Consider the following 15,767-nt stretch of genomic DNA (forward strand, 5'->3'; position numbering starts at 1 on the left):
CCTTCATGCTTCAGGAAGGTTGTTTTTTTGTTGGTGTCGCTGGATACACGACAAATGTAAGTCTGAGTGTTTTCCTTCAGCATTAGTGAACTCTCGATGTCATACAAGCCGAGTCGGGTTTTCTGGCTCTTTGTTTTGTCCTTGAGGAGTCCAGGATCACTTGGAGGATCTGTAGACCAGGTGAGGTTCGGAGCAGGGTAGATACCCTCAGCTCTACAGGTAACTGAATCACCACTGAACTCAATGTCAACCTCTTGGACCAGAGCTACGGAACAGAACTTTGTTAAAGATACTCTGTAGAGGTAAAATTTGACATTTAAATTTCAGTCATTAGGTCTTCATAAACATGTTGAAGGAATTTAAACCCTCATAGAACTTAGCAAAGCTTTTTTAAAAAAAATATTCACAAAATTTGTGAAATTTGGCTTACAGTTTCCTTTTATTGGCGCTTTGCAAGCTTTTTGCAGTGCATGACAGCCATTAACTGTTAATATGTGCAATTGCAAGAAACCAAAGGATGTCATACAGCTGTTATTTTGATAAATGTAGCCAGTCTTTTATTTTCCAAAGCATTGAGCAATTTGACAGGCAATTACTAGCAACTAATGAGATGTTTCCTGGTAAGAATCTTCAAAAAATGGCCTCTGAACAATAATAGAGCTGTGATGATTAGTCGATTAATCGATTAGTTGTCAGCTATCAAAGTAATCAGCAAATATTTTGATAATTTAGATTGTTTGAAGTAATTAAAAGAAAATCCAAATTCTCTGATTCCAGCTTCTCAAATGTGAATATTTACTGGTTTCTTTAGTCCTCGGTTGTGGATTTTTGGTTGGGACAAAACAAGACATGTGATGACCTCATCTTGGGCTTTTGGAAACAGTGATCGACATTTTTCACCATTTTCTGACATTTTATGTACCAGACAACTTAATGATTAGTTGAGAAAATAATCAACTGATTAACTGATAATGAAAATCATTAGTTGCCAAAACATGACAAAAATATGACTCCTCCTCACAGCAGTTTGTACCTTTTACAACAAGAGAGATGATGCTAGACTCGGTGCGAGGTTCGGTCATAGTGATGCAGACGTAGTTGCCCTGGTCTTGTGTAGTGACGTTTCTCAACAGCAGTGCAGCGTTTCCCTTCAGGACCTGGTCAGTGTACAGGCCTGTTCTTCCTTTGTACTCATCGGCCTGTGAGTCGTGGCCGATGACAAAGCTGGTGTTGCCATAGCGCGTGCAGCTCACCACAGCTTCCTTCTTGTGCCACATGATCCTCGCACCTTTGCCATCAGATTGGAACTGACACGGGAGCACACATTCCTCCGAATTCAGACAGGTAACAGTGAACTCTGGAAACAAACACATACAGGAAAACACATTTAAATTTAGATATAAAGCCTTTTTTTCCAATGAGATTCCACTTTCACAACCAAACATGCTTTTCTGCAGGTAACAAACTGCTCACAAGTATTCAGATAAAATTTCTCTGTGCAAAACATCCCTGAGGGCATCATATCACAGAAACAGAGCGAATAAAAAGGAGAAACTGTTGTTGACTGTTGTTGCAGGCTGATGGAACGTTTGGGGAGTGTTTGGCACACATTACAGCCTTCAGTATCAAGTGACTATTGTTGGATAGTCTTGCTGACCATGTAAATTTAGTTTATATTTTAACTTGTATGTACAGTGTATTTTTCATGTATGGCCAGTCCTGCTGGTAGGAGGAGCTTCTCTCTACTGTGTTTCTGCGTATCTTGCCTTCTTGTCTTAACTTTATCTTAAATTTGTCTTGCTTTTGTTTTGTTTTGGCCTTACTGTTTGGTTTTCTGTTGTTTTATGCTTTCTGAGTATCCTGCTTTTGTTTTTTCTATCAAAACATTTTGTAAACTCTGTTTAAATGTGCTATAAAAATAAAGAATGTTTTATTCTACTATAAGCTGTTGGTTTCAGTTTAACATTGTGCTTGGTTGCTACTAGCAACCATTATGTGAAAGAGTTTCATAACAGTTTAACTAACATTGTTACATCCACTATTTTGTCAGAACTGCAACCAAACAAGTATTGACAGGCTACTCTCAAATGCTCTTGTTGAAGCATTATCTGTAAGTACTCTGTTATAACATCTGATTTGTAAATTGTTAATTTAGTTATTTTGCAAGTTTATTTTTGCAGTTTACTTTGTATTTCAACAAGTAATTATATTTTAACTTTGAACTCTTTATGTTGCATTTAATACTTACATTAAATAATAATAGTGAAGCAGCATTTTTCCAAAAACTAATGAATATTGTTGCTTTTCATCTTCCAAAAAGGCATCAGAACCTATATTTTTGAATTATCTACATGCAAAATAAACATTACAACCTTTGTGTGAGAAATATGTTTCTTTCTGACAGTATTTAAAGTACTTGCACATGTACAGATGCACTATTTTGAAGCATATTCTTATTCAAACATAGGCTGTCTCTGCACATGCCCAAATATTTACAGTACAGTAAGTACAGTTTATGTGAAGTGAGATTTATGCAATATTTTCTGTTTATAATCTAATATTCAACATGCATGACACACCTACATCTGACTGCTCACCTTTTCCTGCTGCTGGAGAGAAAATCCACAAGAGAAAACAGACGGAGAATCCTGTATATGGAGCCATAATTAATTGACAAAGATGATCTCCTTATGAGCCCGACAGCAGTCTGACAGGACTGACAACTGTTTAACTGAATTATATCAACACTGCCCAAAGCAAACCTGAATGTGATGAAAATCAAAACCGAAACCTTGAAACAGCAAACATTCCTGTCAGATTGGTGCAACACTACCCTTCACGTCATTTATTGAAATCAAAGGATCAGATCAGCATTAACTTATATATGTGTCAGTAAATGAGGGTCTCTTTACCAGGAGACAGACTTTAAACTTTGAGAAACAACACTTTGTCCCCTTTTGATTTGTAGAAATCCTCTTGACTTAAAGAAATATATGTTTACTCACAGAAAATGTAAGATAGGCTATCAAGTGTATGAAAAGGAAAGACAGGCAATAGTTATCTTTTTTCACCTGCTTCCTTCATGTTGTTATTTGAGTTTTATGTGAAACATTTACAGCAAGCTTAAAGTGGACTGTGTAAAAACAGATATGAGACAATTCAGCAGTTAGTAGAATCAGAGGCAACAGGTTTCAAAGTCGGTCTTATCTTTGTAGACCGACTGACTACATGATGGGGTTGCAGTGCTCTCTGCTGGGCAGAAACGTACAAAGTTCATCTTAACTGTCAGTGCTTTTATTTCCTGATTTACACAGGCAGCATTACTGTTTGAGCTCTGAAGAAGTTATAAAAATACAAGCAACATACAATACAGTGGTATCAGTTTAACATACAGCATTATTTCATGAACTATAGAGAAAGAAGACAAAATAACAAACAGATGATAACATTAGCAAAGAAAAAGTAGAATAATGGAAAAATACTATTAAGCATAAACTCTGAGAAAAAGTTATATAGAAAATGTCACTAGTTACAGTGAACATCAAACATCAATAAGATGTTTATCAGTCAACAATATAACAACACAGTAACTATAATATGCAGACTAGTTTTTGTATTTGGCCAGATGAACAACCCAATATTAGTTTCCTAATTGTGTCTCAGTATTATGAAGGCATATTTATTGTCTGTCAGACCCCACAGAACCTTAAAATCTTTTTAGCTTCAGTTGGGTGGACAATCAAGTTTCCAAAAATAAACACGTTTTCCTGAATTACTAGGAAAACTATATACAACTAACAGACATTCACATTCAGTTTTGGTCGTTGCTCTTCAAAATGCCTGTCAGCGATACACTGTCTGTCCATGACTTGTAGCTACAGCAGTTTGTTCACTTTTTGTCTCTGTTCCATACCTTAGATATATACATTATGGTTTTTCATACCAAAATACTTGTTTAAAAGTAACAGTAGGCTGATATTACTACAGGAAATTAAAACTGAACATATGTTTTGTAATTATTTTAGAAATATATTCTGTTTCAGAATATATTTCTAAAATATTGTAATGATGATTTAAATGATGATTTAAAAAAATACAAGAAATATGTTGACTCAATATGTTTTTTTAGTTATAACTACTAAAAATGTCAAATGTCAGTGCTTCACAATTCTTTTGTATTGATATTCATATTTTCACACACACTCTATTGACATTTCCCACACTATTTACATATAGGATGCATACAGTAAGTTATATCATCAGTTTCAGTATAACAGTTATACCGCTCAATTTTTTTGTAGAAACAAAAGCAAAAGCATCAGGAAAATGAAAATGAGTTGTTGGCTGCATGTTTGTGTATAAGACACATGATCAATATAAATTTTGCCCTTATCTCATGTAAGTTTAGTGAATGTGAAAGTACTGTTTATTCTTTGAGGGAGATCATCAGGGTCTTATGTGCGCATTAGTCGTGATTCCTGCCTTGGTGCTGTTTATATTGTGTCCTTTGCTCATTCTGCTTCTGTCACTGCCTTCAGCCCCTTGGTTTTGTCATTCTCCACCTGTCCACCAGATGCCTCCAGACTTTCTTGCCTTTCTTGTCGTCCATTCTCTGCTAGTTCGTCAATGGGTACATCCCAAGCCTCTTAAATTACGTCTCCTTCACTTGCACATGAATGCATGGAGAGATGCAAGGAAACCATGCGAGGAGAGAGGAGGAGACGAGGAAATATGTTTGTAGAGACATGAGACGCCCTTTCCTCTGAAGAGTCACATGAAGTGACGTCTGTTTCTGATGACAGCAGCAGCTGATCACAGCTGGATCAGCTGAATAGAAGTATAATCAACAAAGACTGCATTTTAAATTTTATTATATAACCTAACCAAGTTGTTCAACTCAGGGTATTGGGATAGTGATTACATTATAGATGTGTGTTTCTTAATATTTGAGTGATGTACTGAACTATGTAATTCATGTTTAAATGTGAATGACCATGGTGAAACGTATAAACTTTGATTTTAACTTAATCTCAGGTAATCAACTCAGGGAGATCATTTGTTTTCTCTCAGATAAAGGATTTTCTATTTTGCACGTGAGAATGTCTGACTCCAGCCAAAACACGCCCCTACGGAAGGCCAGAATGGAGGTGGTTGAGTGGAGTGGAATGTCAGTGTGTCTGCAGAGACTGTGTAGAAGGACAGAGCAGCAGAAGAGCAGTCCAGATACACTCATGATACTTTGACAGATCCAGAGGAACACACAGGGATGATGATGGACTTGACATTGTGTCTGACAGTGGAGCTGTTCTCAGATCAGTTCAGACTGCAGCACTGAGAGTCATCTCCACTTCTTCTGATTCATTTCAGTCACTCCTGGATGAAGTTCTCCTCTTCAATCTACCTCCCAGTAACATGGCCCAGTCACAGCCTCTCTACACACAAGCTGCTGCTGCTGCTTCAACCTCTCAGGGTCATCAGGATACAGCCGATCCTCTCTCAACACACACTCTTGGATGTTCACTCACACTCTTCAAGGACAAAAGTCAAAGCTGATGAGAGAATAAGAAACAACAGAGGTCATAAATCAGTGTTTAGTGAGACTGACTTCATCAGCTGTCAGTCAGTGATGAAGCACATCCAGTATAAAGAGCACCAGGGACTTTAGTCCTGGTCAGACCAGAAGTGGAACAGCTGTGCAGCATAGCCAGCTTCCTTTCAGCTCTCATGTTAATGTGTTGGAGTGAACACACTGAGCTCCAAGCTCACAGACGTGAAGAGACTTTTGGCATCAGGTCTGTTTACTCTGCAGATTTCACAGGAGTACACAGAGGAAGTAAACTGCTGAGAGTCTTGAACACATCATTAGTGCAGAAACAGTTAAGTGATAAATTTACTGTTGTTACATGTGACCTGCTGTTAATTTTAAAGCCAGAATCTCTGTTTGTTGATGAACATCTTATCTGCTTTGGAAATTTCATTTGACAAATAAAAATGGAGGCTATTGTTTCGTTAACGAAAAGTATGACTAAATATGTTCATCAACAACCTTTTTTCTGTCATCTTACAGTAACTGTGACTATATCAACATGCAATATTGTTGATGAAAAAAGATGTATTTTAAAAATAAAAACTTTACCAAAATCTTTCTTTGTTTTGTTGATGAAATAGAGGAGACAAAATATTGACTTTTTTTCTAAATTACAATCCAAAAATCCAAATATATATGTGTGTGTGTGAGAGAGAGAGAAAGAGAGGGAGAGAGAGAGAGAGACAGAGAGAGAGAGAGAGAGAGAGAGAGAGAGAGAGAGAGAGAGAGAGAGAGAGAGAGAGAGAATATCGGTAAGCACAAGTGTTGGTTATCCGTTGGTTGCCGATGTGAAACTGCTGCAGGGCAAATGAACGATCTCGGATCTATTTTTTTAATGCAAGCAGATTGCAATTGGTGTGTGTACAGTATTCTTTTCAATTTTATTAGGCTAACTACTTTCATTTCCGTTGTTCAGAACAGAAAGGTAAGTTTATCATGTACTTTGGGCAACCAAAAAATTGTTTTCAGAACGTTTTATTGTATGTGCAGACCTCATTGTTTTAAAGAGAGTATTGGGCCCCAGTTGTTAAATCATTTTAGTTCAAAAACTATGTAACTCAGAACATGTTCCATGTATGGATGTATTCCTTTTATTGATACCATCAGACCAGACACTTTCTGCTAAGCTGCATTATTTATCATTCAACCTGTTTTTCATCAGATTCAAACTTGATAATGATAAGATTGCATCTTATCATTATCAAGTTTGACTAAAATGACAAAAAATGATTGGTTTTGGCAAGACTAGATTGACTGAAATGTTCAATATAATCTGATGGCTAACAAAGACTAAAATGTCATCACAGTGGGGCAGGGCTTCTGGGCTCTGATTTGCTGAGCCGGACAAAGGGATGTGCCCTGCTCACTTATAAGCTGCCCGAGAGAGAACAATGTGGAGTGACATAGTGATTTGCAGGCTGCAGTCAGACTGATCTTAGAGCTCTGACCAAGATGAACTGATCAATTCTTTAGTATTGAAATGCAAGAACAAACACTTTCAGATCAGATTTGATGGTACGACAGTTTGATGAATGAGGACCACTGTCTCTATACATCTTGTAAAGCTGTCAGCTGTAAACCAGCTTTGTTTCCTGCAGACAAGAACACAACAACAACAACAGTTGTCTTCACATCAACTCAAACACATGATTACAATAAGCTTCTGGCTGATTTGACTGGCTGACTGTTCTCTTTCTGTCCAATCCTGAAGCCTGTTACTATTCTCCTCTCGCAGTTTCACTGAGGAAAGCAGCCACTTAAAAGGTTGGAGGTTTACCAGGAAATACTGGATCTTTGCTTTGATACCAACTGTGTTTAATACAATACTGCTGAAACCTGCAAGGACTGACTCCAACTCTCTACTGACCTCTTGGTCTCCAGAGTCTCCAGTCTACAGTGTGGACTCTCCAGAATATCACACAATGGCTTCACTCCAGAATCATACAGGTAATTTTCACTCAAGTCCAGCTCTCTCAGATGGGAGGGGTTGGACTTCAGAGCTGAGGCCAGAGAAGCACAGCTGATCTCTGACAAACTGCAGAAACTCAATCTGAAGAATAAATCATGTAGTGTTAGAAGCAGATTATTCTGCTTGAAATCAATGTCTCATAATCTGTTCAGAGGTGAAGAAGGTTTACAATGTAGAAGTTTAGAAAATGGAAACTCCAAACATCTGAACTCAACAGGATGCAGGTTAAAAACTGTCAAATACAAAAAGTGAAAAAGATCCATATTAAACATATAAACATTAATATTAATGACAACAAGCTACTACTTCAGTAAAGACACAGTGTCTTCACCTCTAAAACTCTGCAGCTCCACCAGTGACTCCATCTATTCAAACTCATGTTGTGCAGCCAAACACAAGTAAAAAACATTGACATTTATTTCAGATTCTACTCAAAATACAAAAGTTTACAAAGATATCACATATGTCAGGCTGGATTTTGGACTGTGAACATATTTATTCTCCAGACATCTACAATGTTTCTGTTTTATGGATTGATGAAGCCATAAAAATCATGTCATCTTTAGTTTTAATATCATAAGTTTCAGTCAGTATAAACATCAAATATCATAAAGGTTTAGAACAAACATGAATGTCTTTTTAAAATTTAAATGACCATGAATATTAAATTTAAGGTGAAGCTCAAATGTTTAAGAAGTTAAGAATGAATCGGCCAGTGTTGGCTTTTTAATGTTAAATATGAAGCTCAACAAGATGCTCAGTATCGATCAGCATAAAATCTGAGGTTAAATCCCATGTATTAATATGTATGTAATATGTTAATATTAAAACTAAGATCTGAATGTTTAAAAGCATTTCAAAAGTGTTAAATATGATTTAACATTAAATTTAAATATATTTAAATTAAATAGTATTTAAGAATTTGTAAACAACATTTGAATGTCTGCATCTGAAAGGGGTTTTTAACTCAAAACAACATCCTTATGTCTGCAGTTCAGTGTCACCAAAACTTTCACATCACATTAATCTCAGCACAGAAGTAAAAAATGGTGTCTGACCTCAGAATCTCCAGTCTACAGTGTGGACTCGCCAGAAACTCACACAGTAGCTTCACTCCTGAATCCTTCAGCTCATTTTTACTCAGCTCCAGCTCTCTCAGATAGGAGGGGTTTGACTTCAGAGCTGAGACCAGAGAAGCATAGCTGATCTCTGACAAACTGCAGTGACTCAATCTGAATGAAGAATAAATCATATAGTGTTAGAAGCAGATTATTCTGCTTGACATCATTCAGTGTTTCATAATCTGTTCAGAGCTGAAGAAGGTTTAGAATGTAAATGTTAGAAAATGGAAACTCCAAACACCCAAACCCAATATGATGCAGGTTAAAAAATGTTAAATACAAACAGTGAAAAAGAGTTCTCATTAATATTAATGATAATCACAGCTGAATGCCCCCCTTTACTCTCACTGCCAGAAGGTAGAGACATAAGTCCCACACTCCAGCTTTAAGATACTCAGTGTGGATCAGCATAATATCATCCTTATGTCTGCATATTAGTGTAACCACAACTTTCACATCATGTTAATTTTAGTAAAAAAAAATGGGGTCTGACCTCAGAGTCTCCAGTCTACAGTGTAGACTCTTCAGAAAATCACACAGCACCTTCAAAACTAAATCCTGCAGCTTGTTTTCACTCAGCTCCAGCTCTCTCAGATGGGAGGGGTTGGACTTCAGAGCAGAGGCCAGAGAAGCACAGCTGATCTCTGACAAATTGCAGTCACTCAGTCTGAAAAAAAAATCATGTAGCGTTAGAAGTAGATTATTCTGCTTGAAATCATTCAATGTTTCATAATCTGTTCAGAGCTGAAGAAGGTTTAGAATGTAGAAGTTTAGAAAATGGTAACTCCAAACACCTGAACCCAACAGGATGCAGGTTAAAAACTGTCAAGTACAAACAGTGAAATAGAGCTCTCATTAATATTAATGACAACATGCTACTACTTCAATAAAGACAAAGACACCTCTTAAACTTTGCAGCTGTACTAGTGACTCCATTTTTACAAACTCATGTTGTGTAGCCAAACACAAGTGAAAACCACAGAAATTTATATCAGATTGTACTCAACCTCCAAAGTTTTAAAAAAGACCAAACATATCAGGCTGGATTTTGGGAAAGTAGGAAGAACAATTATTCACAATATTTCAGTTTCATGGAATCCTGAAGCCATAAAAAATCATGGCATCTTGTGTTTCAAGATTTCAGTCAGTATTAACACAGCATAACTTCATAAACATGTTCGAATGAGCAAATACTGGATATTATATTTGTTACTGTCTGATAGAATTTAGATAGACTTAAATGAAGAAACTTGTCTAGTGTTGTTTTTTTCTTGTTAAATTTAGGATTTAAATCTGCAGCTCTGAGATGGTCAATGGAATACACCACCAAAGAAGAAAACCGACATTACCATTAAGATACTCATTGTAGATCAGTATAACATCATCCTTATGTCTGCAGTTTAATGTCACCACAACTTTCACATCATATTAATCTCAACACAGAAGTAAAAAATTATGTCTGACCTCAATGACTCCAATCTACAGCGTGGACTCTTCAGAAAATTACACATCTGCTTCACTCCGGAATCCTGCAGCTCGTTTCCACTCAGATCTAGCTCTCTCAGATTGGAAGGGACGGACTTCAGAGCTGAAGCCAGAGAAGCACAGCTGGTCTTCGACAAACTGCAGTCCCTCAATCTGAATAAAGAATAATTCATGTAACTTCAGAAGAAAATGTTCCTGCTTGAAATCATTCAATCTTTCATAATCTGTTCAGAGTTTAAAGAGGACCTATTATGCTCATTTCGGCTCTAAATTTTTATTTTTGGACTCCACCAGAATAGCCCTGCATGATTCACAGTTCAAAAAACTACTTATTTATCTCATACTGGCTCTTTATTCAGCCCCTCAACATACACAGTTTCTCTTTACACTCTGTTTTAGCTCCTGTCTCTTTAAGGCTCCCCTCCCGATGAGTCCACTCTGTTCTGATTGGCCAGCTTTACATATCAGAGTTGTGTAACTTTGCTGTTAATGCAAACCTAACATTTCCTGCTTTACTGTACTGTATTCCTAACTGAGTTTAATTGATGAGCTTAATTAGCGGTGCTTAAAATCGGTTGAAACAACAACATATGGAGATATTTGGAGCTATTTGTTCAGCAGATCAGTTAGAAATAACGCAGGGAGGAATAGTACAAGCAGAAACAGCCACAGTGAAATTTATGAAGAGCTGCTCTTGTTAATATTAATGACAACATGCTGCTACTTCAAAAATGACAAAATGACTTTAGAGTGAATTAGCCAGTGGAGCTTTTTCAATGTTATATTAATATGACGACAAAAAACATCCTCAGTGTGGATCAGTATAAAGTATGTGGTCACAGATATTTTAATGTTATAGAAATTGATTTAAACAAAGATCTGAATGTTTGAAAGTATATTTTTTAAGTGTTAGCTATGGTTTAACATTAAATAATTAAATACTATTTAAATATTTGAAAACAAAATTTTGAATGTAAAGGGATTTTACCTCATAAAAATCATCTTTATGTCCGCAATATTGTGTCATGTGCCCGTGAACGCTCCATCATGCCCTAACCGGCGTGCGTTTCTCTCTCTCTTGGCCGGAGAGAGAGTGCCGGTGCCGGGAGCGCACAGCGCGCAGCGCTCCCACTGTTCCTGCGGAGCCATGCTCCGGTTAAAACTGTTCCTTGCGGGCCCGCACTTGTGTCCCGCGGTCCTGCACTCCCACAAACTTTTCCCCACTGTCCGAACTCTTTTCTGCACGCTAGGCATTCGAGGGTGCACATTCAGCGCTGACGTGACACACACACATATACACTTACCTGCTGCTGCTGCCTCTGGTTGCCTCCAGGCATGGGCCAAACTGAGGCACTTCCTGGACACCCCATAAATAGCGCTTGGTGGCGCTTAGGAGGGTCATGTGACCATGGACTATACCATCAACATTGTATGAAGTGATATTTTATGATTTATTTTGGTTTGGGGGTATTTGGCCATCGCTGTATGGAGGGCGATTAGTGCCATTTTTCCTTTATGCGAAATATATCATTGATTTTTGAATTTATGTTTGTTGTGATGTCAAATTTGACTGTAGGAGTCTATAATTTGGTAATTGGTTTGTCCGGGGGAGGGGCCAAGAATATATAAGGGGGAGCTCTGCTCATTTAGGGTTGGTTGGGTTTTTGGTCGTGGCTGAGTAACAATGTGGGTGACGAGCTGCCAGTGTGGAACCTGTCGTGTAAATACTTTTTTTGTTATTAGGGTTTTTCCACTTCTGCACTGTAAATATTTTTGCCACTCTTGTTTGGGGAACTTGGTGTGAATAAAAAATCACCACACTGAAGTTTCTCGTCGTCTGAGCCATCATTGAAAGTGAACCCGTGACATGTCACCACAACTTTCACATTATATCAATGTCAGCACAGAAGTAAAAAATGGTGTCAAACCTCAGAGTCTCCAGTCTACAGTGAGGACTCTTCAGAACAGCATGAAGCAGCTTCACTCCTGACTTCCACAGCTTGTTGTCACTTAGCTCCAGCTCTTTCAGATGGGAGGGGTTGGACTTCAGAGCTGAGGCCAGAGAAGCACAGCTGATCTTTGACAATCTGCACCACCTTAATCTGAATAAAGAATAAATGATGTCACTTGATGTCACTTTAGAAATTAAAATTCACAACAACATGCTGCTACTTCGATAAAGATGTAGTGAATTCACCTCTCAAACTTTGCGGTTCCACTAGTGACTCCATGTATACAAACTCATGTTGTGCAGTCAAACACAAGCAAAAAACACTGACATTTATTTCAGATTCTACTAAACTACGTTTACAAAAATACCAACTATGTCAGGCTGGATTTTGGGAAAATAGGAAAAACAATGATGGACAAGATATCCACAATAGTTCAGTTTCATGGAATCATGAAACCATAAAAATCATGGCATCTTGTGTTTAAATATTTCAGTCAGTTTAAAAACTGCATAGCTTCATAAATTTGTTTAAATGAGAAAATACTGGATATTATATATGTTACTGTCTGATAGTAGATGACGTCCTTGAAATTGTTAATGCCTCTCTACTCTCTGGAATCTTCCCCACAGTTCCCAAACATTCTATTGTAACACCATTGTTAAAGAACAGCAATCTTGATCCATTTATCCTTGAGAACCATAGACCAGTCTCAAACCTACCATTCCTGGCAAAAGTTCTTGAAAAGGTTGTATGTCAACAATTACACATGTATCTGTCACATAACAATTTATTTGATGTTTGCCAGTCTGGTTTTAGAGTTAACCACAGTACAGAAACTGCCCTGGTGAGAGTTGTGAATGATCTTAAAAGTAGCTTTGACAACCATAAAGTTTCTGTTCTGGTACTTCTCAACCTCAGTGCAGCCTTTGATATGGTTGACCTCATGTAATTCTTCTTCAGTGCCTTGAACACTGTTTAGGCTTAAGAGGGACAGTTCTTAACTGGCTTTCTTCTTACCTTACTGATAGATCATTTTGTGTTTCTGTGGTAATTTTGAATCAGATGAAGTCAGCATTCCATATGGAGTTCTTCAAGGGTCAATTCTTGGTCCTCTACTGTTTCATTTGTATATGCTTCCACTTGGGTCCATTATTCAACAATACAACATATCAGACACACAGTTATACATATCTGTTTCTGCCAACCACCTTCACCGGTGAATGATCTCATCCAAAACATTACTGATGTCAAATATTGGATGGCCAAATAATTCTTACAGTTAAATGAGGACAAAACAGAGATTCTTTAAGCAGGTCAGAAGGCTTTGAGGCACCAGATTCACTCTGCTAAATCCCTTATCGGTAAAACCCTGTGAGCATGTTAACTCTCCTGTTGTCCTCGGGTCAATTTCAATCAAATAGGTGTCATTATGTGCTGTCATCAAAAAAACTGAAATTCTTTCAAAACAGTATCCTGACTAAGAAATTATGAATTATTTTAACTATAGTTGAGATCAGAGGAAAATATGTCGATGGATTATGGCAGACTGGTATATGTAAAAGTTTAGTCAGGATACTGTTTTAAAACCATTTCAATTTTTTTGATGACAGCCACAATAGAAATATACCTAAAGTTAGATCTGTCCTATAACAGTCAGATTCTGAAAAGTTGGTTCATGCTTTTATTTCAAGTCAACTAGATTATTGTAATGCACTTTTTGCTGGACTGGCAAAGCAAGTGCTTAATAAACTGCAGCTTATGCAGAATGCTGCAGAGAGTATTTACTAAAACCAAAAAGTGTGAACACACCATTCCTGTTTTAACTTCTCTTCACTGGCTCCCAGTAAAACAAAGAATTGATTTTAAAATACTTATTGTTTTTAAAGCTATGATGGCTTAGCTCCCTCCTACATCATTGACATACTCTCTGAATACACACCAGACAGACCCTGGAGATCATCAAATAAAGGTCTCCTCACTGACCGAGAATAAATTCTAAATCAGCTCATGGTGCCTTCAATCATTATGGCCCCACTCTCTGAAATTCCCTACCACATGAAGTCAGGTCTGCTACAACAGTGTCTTCTTTTAAAAGCAATCTTTTTTCACACACTTTTAGTTATGTTAACGGGTAAAACTTTCATTTTAGAATCAGTATTAATATTGTTATTCCTTTTTAATAATAATTATACTACCTTCTTATTCTTCTCTCTTTATTATAATACCTTCTTATCTTCTAATTTTATATGTTGTCTTATATGTTTTTATATATGTAATGTTAATGTAATGCTATGTTTTTGTCATGTATGATCTTTACCTATTATTTTGCTTTTGCTTTAAGCCCATTGAATTTACACCTGTCAAATGAAATAGGCTATATGAATAAACTTGAATTGACTTGATAGGATGTTTTGTTTTTTACTTGAAGGAACAAATTTAGAGGAAGATGCAATTTAACATATAATTAAGTGTTTATATTTAGGATTTAAATCTGCAGCTCTGACACAGACAATGGACTAAACCACCAAAGAAGAAAAAGAATTTACTCTAAACATACTTAATGTGGTTGAGCATAATATCATCCTCATGTCTGCGGTTTAGTGTCACCATAACTTGATGCACAGAATTTTAAAAAAAAATGGTGTCAAACCTCAGAGTCTCCAATCTACAATGTGGACTCTCCAGAGAATCACACAGCAGCTTCACTCCTGAATCCTTCAGCTCGTTTTCACTCAACTCCAGCTCTCTCAGATAGGAGGGGTTGGACTTCAGAGCTGAGTCCAGAGAAGCACAGCTGATCTCTGACAAATTGCAGTCACTCAATCTGAATAAAGATTAAATCATGTAGCTTTAGTAGCAGATTATTCTGCTTGAAATTATCCAATGTTTCATAATCTGTTCAGAGCTGAAGAAGATTTAGAATGTAGAAGTTTAGAAAATGGAAACTACAAAAACCGGAACCGAACAGGATGCAGGTTAAAAAATGGTCAAATACAAGCAGTGAGAGCTCTCATTAATATCATTGACAACATGCCACTTCAATAATGAGGTAGTCACTTAACAGATAATTAGCCAATGCAGCATTTTCTTGTTATATTAAGCCTTTAAATCTGAAACTCTGACACAATCAATACTAAATCACTGAAGAAGAAAAGAGTCATAAATAGTAAGATACTCAATGTGGATCAACATAACATCATCCTTATGTCTGCAGTTTAGTGTCACCACAACTTTCACATCGTATTAATCTCAGCACAGAGGTAAGAAATGGTATCTGACCTCAGAGTCTCCAGTCTAGAGTGTGGACTCGCCAGAAAATCACACAGCAACTTCGCTCCTGAATCTTGAAGCTTGTTGTGGCTCAGATCCAGCTCTCTCAGATAGGAGGGGTTAGACTTCAGAACTGAGACCAGAGAAGCACAACTGATCTCTGACAAACTGCAAGACCTTAATCTAAAGAAAGAATAAATCATGTAGCTTGTCATCAACAAAGCAAATACTGGATATTGTATTGGTTACTGTCTGACAATATGTTTTGTTTTTGATCTAAGGGAACAAATTTAAGAGGAAGATGAAATTTAACATAGAATTCAAGTGTTTAAGAGGTTCAGAGAGAATTGTCCAGTATTGTTTTTTCTTTTTATATTTATGAT

The 15,767-nt window shown here is 37.0% G+C and overlaps 1 protein-coding gene across 1 annotated transcript in view; it reads right to left on the reverse strand.

Moving 5' to 3' along the window:
* Nucleotides 1-4,181: 4,181 nt before the first annotated feature.
* The window catches only part of LOC122972654 (GTPase IMAP family member 8-like), a 41,712-nt gene continuing 30,126 nt past the window's right edge, over nt 4,182-15,767 (reverse strand). Inside the window, exon 5 of the transcript XR_006399802.1 lies at nt 4,182-4,657. The gene's annotated coding sequence lies outside the window, so the exon portion shown is untranslated. The remainder of the gene's footprint in view (nt 4,658-15,767) is intronic.

The sequence above is a fragment of the Thunnus albacares genome, chromosome 21 (genome assembly GCF_914725855.1).
Source record: "Thunnus albacares chromosome 21, fThuAlb1.1, whole genome shotgun sequence".
Lineage (NCBI taxonomy): Eukaryota > Metazoa > Chordata > Actinopteri > Scombriformes > Scombridae > Thunnus > Thunnus albacares.